Here is an 11,595-nt window from a genome sequence, read left to right as displayed (position 1 = left end):
CAGCTTCCAACTCACCACCCCTTCTACCTTAGCTCCTGTACTCCTCATTTCTTGCTTAGACTATTGTGAAGCTTCCTGGCAGATTTACAGGGTCTAAAACTGGAGAATTTCTCTGGAGCTTCTTTTTTTAAAAATTTTGTTGACAAGGTGTTGTGCAAAAGGGGTACAGTCACATAATAAGGCAATGAGTACATTTCTTGTGATATCTTACACCCTTTCTGGAGCTTCTTAAACATCAAAGTCATGACAGATAATAAGACTTTAAAAATTAGATTCAGGCGCTGGCCTTGGCAGTCCACATCTGTAGTACCAGCTACTACGAAAGCTAAGGCTTTCATAGGAATACCTAAACTCAAAAGTTCACGAAAATCCTGGGCCACCCAGTGAGAAGCTGTCTAAAAACAATTACAGTCAGGCACATTGGAAAGATAGTATTTGAGATATATTTTCTCTTTAGTTGAAATAAGACATGTAAATTGATTGTTGACTCCAGAATTCCTGAATCATGAATTAGATTAGAAGGATAAGCAATATGAATTGAGGGCCATGGGAACACATAGAAGGGAGGAGCTAATTGCAGTGTTCCCACTGCTCCCACTGATTACTCTGTAGGACATTTCATTTGGTGTTTTGAAAGGCAATAGAGAAGGTTGTAGGAAAGGGAACATTCCAAGTAAAAAGAACAACTATTAATGCAAATGTATCTGGACAAACAAGGATGGAAAATGGTGGCCATGCACACTAGAGTGATGCATTGCACTTTTTTGTAAATATTTTTTCCAGTCTAGACTAGAAGTCGAGTTTGCTATGAAATAATTGCACAAATGATGTATACTTTTAAAAATCTGCTTAATAATGAAAGAAGCTGCTTAGGATGTCAGTTTAGAGACCTATTTTTGGTGTTAGATGTTTGTTTCTTTGAGAAAAATCTGCTTGAAATAGAACATACATGAAGCAAAATGGAAGATGCTCTGGAAGAGGCTGGCTAGGACCCCGTGGTAACATGCTTTGAAGACCAAAAAAAAAAAAGAAAGAAAGAAAGAAAGAAAGAAAGAAAGCAATTGGACTTGCCCAGCACACTTCTATTGGAAAGCTGAGATTTAACACCTGAAAATATTTTCTGAGAATATCAAGCTTCACAATGATTCTTCTTGATCACCTCAGCCTGAGCTCATCTTGTGATCCTCAATAAACTTGCTCTCCCTTCTGTTATATTCAACTGTGTCACCACTACCTTCTATCTTGTTATCTGTGTGAAGGAATCTGGGATCCTCCTTGAGGCTTCCTTCTCTCATCTCAGTTATCACCCAAGCTCTGCCAATACTACTTCAACAGAGATTTCTAAACTTGGGCCTCTTTTTGGTTTAATGGCTAAATTATAACAAATGTAATTAAAAGTTTGAATAGGCTTTTGGTAGAGATTCAAGGGGTGAAAAACATCTTGTTCTGTAAGACTGAATTGATGTTTGGATGAGGTGAGCAGAAGCACTTGGATTTATATACAGAAAAGGCTGAAAAAGTATAAACAGGAAGAAAAGTAAATTGATCCTTCAAAAGTTAATTTCTGAAGAGATTACAAAGGGAGCCTTCCTGGGCATGCATGGTGAAACTATGTGAGCTGCTACATAGGACAATCACCATCTGAGACCAGTCCTAGAAAAAGCAAACCGACATCTGAAAAAATAGATTACAAGAGCAACAAGGGCTGGAGGCATGAATAAAATGGTATAGCACTTTTTTTAAAAAGCGTGAAGCACTGAGTACAAACTCTGGTACAATAAAAAAAAAATGAGAGAGAGAGAGAAAGAGAGAGAGACAGAGAGAGACAGACAGAGACTTCTTTACTATACCTTCTGAGGTAAACTGGACCCCTTTGGATGGGTACTGTTTTTTGATTTATGGTTTAAGATACTAAAATCATGAGGTCAGAGATCATGTCTGATTTACTCCTAAAAGCTCACCACAAACACCACTATACAAGTACAATGCTTATAGTGTGGAGGTCACACATTGATGCAAAAATGACCATGCAAAAAAAGGCTGTCCCCAAGGTCTAGAAACCAGTTTTCAATGGAGCGAGAGCAGTTCTGTAGACAGATGAGGGTCAATAGTCAATTACAGAGGGTCAATGGTCATCGAGGGGGCTGAGTCACCCACCTTGCTCAAGAGGTTACTTTATATATGGTGAGTGGCAAAAAAGAAATTGACCATGGACTTGGAGTCATACAAACCCAAGTTTAATTTCAGAAAGCAGCATCTACCCCCCATGTCTTCTCTGTATCACAGGACAATGGCTACTTGCCACATAAGGTGCTTCAGGATTCCAGGTGATGATGGAAGACTTGGGGATAGGGTTCGAAGTATGGTAGAGACAGTTGCACCATGCTTCTGGCTTAGCTATTTTTATGGGCCTGTGTCATATCCTAAACCACACAGAATCTGATGTAAGGCCCTACTGAAAACTGAAATTATTTATACAATGACATTTAGGCGACGTGTGTAGTGCTGGTGCTGGTTAAAAAATATTGGTAAAGGAAAGCTTAGGAGAACATTTTAGGAATTATATACATCATAAAAGCTTAAGTTTTAAAAGACAAATGTTTTAGTGACAAATATAACAATGTCATCCCCAAGCCTCAAGAGGGAAGTAACAGAGGGAAGGCTCCTCACCTCTGTCTTGGTAAGCCACAGTTGATTCCCCAAGATTTCTGGCCCTGCCAAGCCTCTCACTGTGAGTTGTGTAGTCACTGAGTCACCCTCCTCCCCATCCTAGTCTGTGGAGAGGAAGTAGGAATGCAGAGCTGCACTGAGCCCTGGGGTGGGAAGTGGGGTGGAGGTGGGGGTGGCATAGCAGGGTAGGAGCACTGGGGACCCTTATGTTCACACAGTCTGTTGGGCTGGGAAACCTGAAACCCACAGGTAAAGGAAGGTCTTGCCCTGAGCAGAATGCACAGCTATAACTCGGGCCAATCAGAGATCGCAGTCGTCATTTACTATGGTTGCTTAGATAAGACAGAGAGCATGGATTGATAAACAATCACTTTAATTTTTTTTCTTTGTGGAACTGGACTTTGAACTCAGGGCCTCATGCTTGTCTAGCAAGTGGAATACTCAAGCCAAGCCCACAGGCCTTGAATAGACATTTTTCTTGTAGAAATTTTCCTTCTTGGTTTCAAGTGTCAGTTTAAAATATCTCTTCCCAAGAGTCATAAAGTGTGAAGAGTTCTAGGGAGAGAGTTGGACAGAGCTTCATGTAGGAAGCATTGAGCCAGATTCTCATTGTTGTTTTAATCAGTGAAAAGCAAGGTTATGGTCACTGACAGGCTTGCAGCTGCTGGGAGAAAGGAAGTTAGGATCTAGATGTCATCTGACGTTCTAGTGAGAAAACTTCCAACTGAAACAGATACACATCTGGAATCATCTCCACTAAAAAATCATATTGAAGCCAGTAACAGTTTCATTTGTGGACTGGTATGTTTAGAATTTAGAGGCTGAAGGAACAAAGCATGTCATTTTCATAGAATCCATGTAAACCAAAAACACTGCTCCCACTGTAGGATCCAATACAACTATCTCATACACTTGAGGACAGTAACAATAGAAAATCTAAAGTTATTCTTGCTTAATTTCTGAAGAAGAAAGATCCTTTGTAAACTTCAAAAGAACAACTAATGACAAGTGACTTTTACTACCAACTAACTGAAGTACTTATTAATATCATTATTTTATTCAAAAAGGCAAGAATGTACACATATTCAGCCATAATGGATTTATAAGATCATTCTTACTGCTTAAGGGGAAAAAAACGCAATTTGATTACAACATCTATGCAGAAGGTCAAACAACTTGCAGAAAGAGAACGCAAAGAGAGAAATAAAGTAAAAACAGTGGAGGACAGATGCACAAAACAGAGAAAAATTATTTAATAAATAAATAAATAAAAAGAAAAAAAAAACAGAAAAGGAACTGCCCAAACAAACAGAAAAGAAAAAAACTTGATAAAACAAACAGGTAAAAATGGAAAACAAAACAAAACAAAAAAAGCCGACGATGTTTCAGAAGTGAGAAAAAAATTTTTTTTTTAAGTTTAAAAAATGTTTGAAAAGAAGAAAAAAAAAATGGAGTCCTTCTTGTTTGTGTGGTCTTTCCCCAGTCTCTGGTTTCCTTGCGATGGTCTGCAGTCTATTTTCCTGATTGGCTGGTTTGACTTGATTTCAGTTTGCAAGGGGTGGATCTGTTCTGACCCTTCTCCCCTGTTGGTGCAATCCTGGGTCTCTGTGGTTCGCACAGCTTGCAGGCAGGCCTTGGGCATCCTCTGTAGATGGGGACTTGAGCAGTCTAAGGGACCGTGGCTCCTCTGTCTGCTGTGGGGCCGCTGCCTTTAACACCTGGCTTTGAATAGGCTGTGGACTCAGCAGGGCGGGGCACCTCTGGCCTGTTTTACCCGGCTGAGAGTTGCTTGCCTGGAGAAGGCTCCTCCCTCCTGGGTGGGGCAGCCTCCTGGGTGAAGCTGGCTACTGAATTGAGCTCCGTTTCGGGCTGGGAATTGGGCTTCCTCTGTGACGGGACTGTTTAACTTTCTCAGGAACTGTTCCCCCGTCTGGTGTTTCCGTGCCACCGGGAGCTGCTCGCTGCTTTCACTTTAAATTTATAAATTCCGGTGGGCAGGGCGGGGCACCTCTGGCTAAGCCAAGGCCCAGGACATGCCTCCCGCCTGGGCAGGGGGCATTCTCCTGGGCAGAGCTGGCTCTCACTGTTCGGTCCCTCTTGCCCTTTTCAAAGATGGCTACTTTGACCTTGCTTTCCCCAGGCCCGATTTAGTTCCAATCTGGTCTGAGCCTATGCCAGTGGCAAAGATGGCACTTTGCTCTGGCGGTGGGGGAAGGGCTGCCTTCCAGAAGCTGCTCTGTGGGCGCGAGTGAGAATATCTTTCGTGGGGTACTCACGCTTTCTCTGTGATTTCAGGTCGTCTGTGCTCAGCCGCCGTCTGGAGTATTTCTCCCTGGTCTACGCTGTGTGCTTTAGCTGCGCGGAGTGCGGGTTGCTGTGCCAGGCGCTGTGCCAGTGCCGGCACTGGCGCGGCGGTGGGATGCCACCCGGAGCTGAAATCTGTGTTTTCAGATGAGCAAAGTCGATTTTTCCTTCCTGGCCAGAATCCCTGTACTGTTAGAACTTACTCTGGCTGTCTTTCTAGGAGTAAACGTTTCTATGGGGTGAGAAAACTGCGATGTCGGAGGGAGCTCAGCTAGGGCTCTGCAGCTCCTCCGCTGTCTTCCAAACAACTTGTAGAAAGTCTAGCCTTGGTTCTAGTTTTAGCAGAACTTCCAGGACTACAAGTAGCTGCTTGCTTTACTTGCTCAAGCAGCAGTGGGGACATAGAAAACAGGAAGCCTCCTCCACGTGCTTTTCCTTCAGAGAGACTGCATAGAATCATTTCACAATAAAACAGCATGGCTTAACAAAGCTGTCAACCAGCCTAAAATTCCCTCTGACCAGCAGAGCATCCCAGTCTCCTGCACTGTGAAAGGCTCTGGTTCTCATTATACTCTCCAGGGAAACATCTAAAATACCTACACTCAGGCTCCACTGCAGACCAGTCAAACTTCAGTGGTGGTTTTGAAATCATGCAGGTAATCTTCACAGCAGCCAAGGTCAGCATCCTCAGAGAAAAGGTCTAGGGGATAAGATTGCCTTCTGCATCATATTTTCCCTTGGGTCTTTTTCCCTCCTGAGCTTGGGGTTCTGAAGGGGGAGAGAGCCAAGTGTCACTTTGCCCTGCTTCAGTATCACTGAGCCTTTCCCATATCACAGTCAGAAACAAAGCACCTTGCACCCCAAGATAGAACAGAATGATAGTGTATAACTGACTGTTATCTAAGAGGAAAGAAAAGCAATAACTGTGAGAGTTTCCCATAAACAGAGCTCTCTGTCACGAGTAGTTCTGTCCATGATTCTTGTTCCCCTGACCATTATGAACATCATAAACATGGAAGCTTTTGCTGGTTTTCCTTATGAGCACGATAAAACAAACTGAGGAATCTTGGGTTTTATTTTTATTTTCTAATGCTTTTACCTTTCACTTGGCAAGCCAGCCTTTTCTGGCTGTCTTTGAAAAATCAATTTTCCTTTCTGAAATGATTTAACCTGAGTCATTCTTCAACAAGGCAAAGGCTCTAGGGGTGGCTATGTGTGGACTGAGAACAGCTGTCCTGCAGGGGTGGAGTTTCTGTGGTAAGAGACTGACCTGAGAGCTGAGAAGCTGCTCACTTACCCCACGGGCTGGGTTGCTCAGTCATAAATGTGTCCCCTTGGCTGTTCTATCTTGCCCAATGTTGCTGTCAGACTCCTTTGCTCTACAACAGGTTTTAACTGTGTCAACCTAACCTGCACAGTGCTGTCTTTTTGCAAACTCTAAATCAAGTATAACCTCAAAGACAAACAAAAATACTGAAAATGAGCAAATACACACACCAGGGATCAAAGAAGATAGTGACTTTACTTTTTTTGGAGTTCTGTGAAAAGCATTATAAAGAGCTTTACAGGATTTTCAGCTAATAGACAGGGTGTCTAGCAAGTCTTACTTGAAATGATAAAACATATGCTGGAGCTAGGCAAAGATCTCATCTGTCTTGCATTTTATTCCCAGGGCCCTGATTATTGCACACAGGTAAATGCATAGTAGATGTATATTAAATGACTAACATGCCTCCATTTGAACAAAGTGTGTGTGTTTGTGTGTGTGTGTGTGTGTGTGTGTGTGTGTGTGTGTGTGTATTGATGCTTGAATCAGGGCCCGGGTGCTGTCCCTTAGCTTTTGTTCTGGCACTCAACCACTTGAGCCACAGATATACTTATCTCCAAAAAAGTAGAGTCAATAGATTTTCCTACCCAAGTTGGCTTTAAACCACAAACCTCAGATTTCAGCTTCCTGAGTAGCTAGAATTGTAGGCATGAGCCACCAACTCCAGGCTTCATTTGGAAACTTTTGGTCCACAGAAAATAGAGTAGTAATTGTCTTCTTCTAAAGGGGAAGCTGCTATAGCTTATGTAAATATAAATGCTATCCTATTAAGCTAGTATTTACTATTCTTGAAAATCGAAGTCCAATAACTTTGTGTAAAAGGCTTTCTTTTCCAGAAAAAGTGTGCCATTTTCTGAGCTTCTGTTTGCCATTTTAATTGAAAAGATTAACTGAGTATGCCAGTGCCATTCAGGCACCATTAGAAGTATACACCCTGCTTAGCATCTCAGTATAGAGAAGACTACTCAGTGCTAAGAAGACATCTCAACTTCCTTCTCTATATAAAGTTTCTCACGTTCATAGCCCAGGGTCAGGAGTATGGCAAGGCTCTAGGAGGAAGCAGCAGGTTCCCCAAGAGGCAAAGCCATTGAGAAACCGGACCAGGACTCAGTAAGAGCAATGGTAATTACTCAAGTCACACAGGTTCCTTTTGGATTCTGGACAGGGAGTATAGAAAGGATGGGCCAGGAAGGAGTAAGAAGAGAGAAGCCCATACAGAAGCTCAACGCAGACTGCCTATGGCTACCTGACTTCAGACCATTCACTCCAAGACAGCCCTTTGTGGGTGTACGCAAATGAATAGAAGACACAGAGCCATGATCTTAGCAGAAAACTGGACCCAATCTTCCAAATACATGAAAATGATAGTTGGCTCTCCAAGAATAGGAGAGGAAGCTTAAGTATCCACTCACCCATGGGTTAATGGACAAGCACTGTGTGGACTATATGTACTATAGAATATTACTCAGGATGAACAGAGACATAAATGCTCGTCCACTAAACAGTGATGAGCCTTGAAGATATTATGTTCAACCAGCCATGGTGGGTCTCAACTATAATCCTAACTATTGAGGAGGCTGAGATCTGGAAAATAGTAGTTTGAAGCCAGGTTGTACAGGAGGGGGAGTTCACATAATCCCATCCCAATTAATATAAAGCTTGGTACACAGGCACACAAATATCATTCCAGCTATGCAAGAAATATAAATAGAAGAATCGCAACCCAGGCTGGCCCTAGTGTGACTTATGAGGTAGAGTATCTGCCTAGTAAGCACAAAGCCCTGAGTTTAAACCCCAATACTGAAAATAAAAATATTGTGTACACATGTTGTAAGCAACACTGCTCATAGAAGTCCAAACAGAAGTAATCCAAGTGTCCATCCACAGATCAATGGACAAACACAGTGTTGAACATACATACTGGAGGATATTACTCAGGCTGGACAAGGACAGATATGCCTGACACCCACTAAACATTGACATTGTGCTAACTAAAAAAAAGCTGTTAAAGACAAATACTGCAAAACTCCACTCATGAGGCCCTTAGAGTAGTCAACTCATAGACTTAGATGTAGAATAGTGGAAGCCTGGGCAGGTGGTTGGGTGGAAGGGGAGATAGATGGATGATGGACGGATGGATAGATAGATAGATATAGAGATATTAGAGATATTTTTTGATTGGTTGTGGGCTTGAGCTCAAGTCCTGGGTGCTGTCTCTGAGATTTTCTGCTCAAGGGGATTGCTCTACCACTTTGACCTACAGCTCCATTTCTGGTTTTCTGATGGTTAGTTGGAGATAAAAGTCTCAAGGACTTTCCTGCTCAGGCTGATTTTGAACCATGAACCTCAGATCACAGCCTCTTGTGTAGCTAGGATTACAGATATGAGCCACCAGTGCCTGGTAGGACAAAAGACTCTTGTGCATAGATGGAGTAGTGATGCTTGCACAACAATGTGAATGTATTTAGTAGACTACACTTAGTAGACTGTCATAGAGATGGCAAAATAATAAGATTTCTCTTGCATATAATTTATCACCCTGAAGAAATTTGAATAGAATATCCTTATATGCAACAAATTGTTCAAAAGCTAAAAATACCAGTCTCTTATGCTGCTTCCATTATCTAACAACTTCAAACCTTTGTCCAGGCACTAATCTTCTCTAATAGAACTAAAAGAACTAAAAGCCAAGAAAGCACTGCGACATATACATATAGTCCCAGCTATTATGGAGGATTGTGGTTTTAGGCCAGCCTCAGGCAAAAAAGTTACCAAGACCCCATCTCAATCTGGTGTGGTGCTTCACATTTGGCATCCAAGCTATGTGTGAGGTATAAACAAGAAGATTAAGGTCCAGGCCAGCCTGGGCATAAACTCAAGACTTTATTTAAAAAATAACTAGAGCATAAAATGGCTAAGGTATGGCTCAAGTGGCAGAAGGCCTACTTAGTAAGCTGAAAAGCCTAAGTTTAGACTTCACTACCTCATAAAAAGGAAGAAGAAGAGGAGGAGGAAGAGGAGAGAGGGATATAGAACAAGATATAAAACACCTGAATAAGTGTAGAAGAATAAAGAAAAATACTTTTTGACTTTATAAAATTTTCATGCATTAAATGTGAAACTATACATAATTTAAAACTGTAACTGTAACTCAACCAGGTGGATGCCAGGTACCAGTGGCTCACATTGGTGATCCTAACTCAGGAGGATGAGATCTGAGGATAGCAGCTCAAAGCCAGCCCAGGCAGAAAAATCTGTGAGATTGTCTTATCTCAAATTAACCACCAGAAAACTGGAAGTGGAGCTATAGCTTAAAGTGGTAGTGTTAGCCTTGAGCAAAAAATGCTCAGGGACAGTGTCCATGCCCTGAGTTCAAGTCCCGCAACTGACCAAAAAAAAAAAAAAAAACACCAAACAGTAAGAACCAGGCTCTTTGGGGAAGGCCTATAGTCCCAGATATTCAGGAGGCTTAGAGTCAAAATATTACTAGAACCCAGAAATTGGATGCCAGCCTTGGCAACGTGGCAAGACCATGACTCAAAAAAATATAAGCATGTTGAACTCAAGCTTTACTTAACTAAAATGCAAACAAGCCAAAGTACACTCTTTTTTTTTTTTTTTTTTTTTTTTTGGCTAGTCCTGGGGCTTGGACTCAGAGCCTGAGCACTGTCCCTGGCTTCTTCTTGCTCAAGGCTAGCACTCTGCCACTTGAGCCACAGTGCCACTTCTGGCCATTTTCTGTACATGTGGTGCTGAGGAATCGAACCCAGGGCCTCATGTATACGAGGCAAGCACTCTTGCCACTAGGCCATATCCCCAGCCCCCAAAGTACATTCTAAGAAAAGCTCTCAGATCCTCCAATCACAGCCAAGGTCACCAACCTTAGTTTGCTTCTGTTACACACAAGGGAGGCCCAAACTGAAAGAAGTGGTAGACAGCAGCCTTCCTGGTGTACTTTGTAACAGCAGTGAAAATACTGTGAAAGTACTACTAAGATTGATTACACTCCTTTTAGTAGTTATTATTTTTCCTTTAAGTGTGTGTGTGCTGAGATATTGGAGTAATTGGATTTCATAATTGACAATTCTTGCTTGGGATGGGCTGTATAAGGCCCTGGAAATTGTTTGTTATAGGACAGATACTTATGCTTCACGTATGGTTCGTCTCACCACTGGCTGCTTTATGCCTATGTTGTAATTTTGAATGGCTCTAATGATGCCATAAACATCTAAAGGTCCTTGGAAAAGATCCCCACCCCTGTGACCCTTCCCTAGGGTTCTGCCTGTCTTGAGTGTAATACTCTCAGGTGGGCAGCCGGCCTGACAACCTTCATGCTAGCACCAGCTGCTTTCCACATTCTGTGGATGTATTGATGCTGCTGCATACCCAAGCACACCTCTGACTCCTAAAGGAACTATCTCAGCAAACATAGCCTGCCCAGGTCTTTTTGATACTAAAAATCTTGGCAAATGCTAGAGGATCCCATATCCCTTTCCAGCAGGGGTGGGAGTGAGGGAGGTGGAGGGAGGGAGTTAAGTATTTCCCATGGTGGTCCAACAGAAGACTTGTGATTGGTGCAAACACAGTGCTACATTTACATAAGGGACTTCTGTGATTGGTGCAAACCAAGGCTTCACTATCACTTCCTCCTATGGCTAAGCGAGTCATGTTGTAAATTCACTTTGTAAACAAATGGGAGATATTCTTCTGATCTTCCTCACCTGAGGTCCCAGTAAAGACTCTCTGGAGTAGTTTTGCCTACCTTTACTCTACTGGCACGAAGAAAAGGGGGGCATGCGTGAAGGGGCAGCACCAGGAAGAAAGCTGCTCCCAGAGGCAGCCTTGTAGAGGAACAGCTCAGGACTAGAAAGCCTCAGGCAATTACAACAGATCCAGTGGAGAAAGAGACAGGATGGGGGTGGGGAGCACAGTGCCTTCATGGCAACACAGTAGCTACAGGCCAAAAGGAAGCTTTGGGCATGTAGAGAGAGGTGGACTTGAAAGTAAAACTTCCAAGGGACTGGTATTTGCCATGTGAGATCCCCTTCCCACCCTACCCCACACATACACAAAGACACACGTAGGCATATGCACACATAGGAAGGTCTCTGCCTGGGGAACAAAAGAGCTGTAACACTTAGCACTTAGAGCTTCTGCCCCAAACCTGAAGACTGAGTCCAGTGCCACCACTCTAGCTGTCAGCACAAATCCTTAGGCCCATAGCCTGTACCACTCCCCTAGTCCTCAAGTGCTTAAGAATCCAACCCTGTGGCGCTGCCCTAGCTGCAGAGCCC

The sequence above is a fragment of the Perognathus longimembris genome, chromosome 9, assembly GCF_023159225.1.
Source record: "Perognathus longimembris pacificus isolate PPM17 chromosome 9, ASM2315922v1, whole genome shotgun sequence".
In the NCBI taxonomy this organism is placed as follows: domain Eukaryota; kingdom Metazoa; phylum Chordata; class Mammalia; order Rodentia; family Heteromyidae; genus Perognathus; species Perognathus longimembris.
The sequence above is the reverse complement of the archived record's forward strand: the minus strand, read 5'-3'. Positions refer to the sequence as shown.